Raw genomic sequence first — 259 nt, 5'->3', positions numbered from 1 at the left:
TCACTCACTCACTCACTGAGTCAGTCAGTCCCTTGGAGAGTGTATGCGTGTGAGGCAGATCTGGAGACCCGGTTGTAAAGCACCACATAATCCCCCGGTGGACCAATGAGAAGCGGTACTCAGCTCGCGTTCAGTCCATTGAGCTTCGTCCGACCAATGGGCGGACATCGCTCGCTTTCGAGCTCACATAATGAGCGCTGTCTTGGGATCAAGTTAGATGAAGAACGACGCTTCAAACCTTATCAGAAGACAAGCCTCT

The sequence above is a fragment of the Tigriopus californicus genome, chromosome 1 (genome assembly GCF_007210705.1).
Source record: "Tigriopus californicus strain San Diego chromosome 1, Tcal_SD_v2.1, whole genome shotgun sequence".
Lineage (NCBI taxonomy): Eukaryota > Metazoa > Arthropoda > Copepoda > Harpacticoida > Harpacticidae > Tigriopus > Tigriopus californicus.
The sequence above is the reverse complement of the archived record's forward strand: the minus strand, read 5'-3'. Positions refer to the sequence as shown.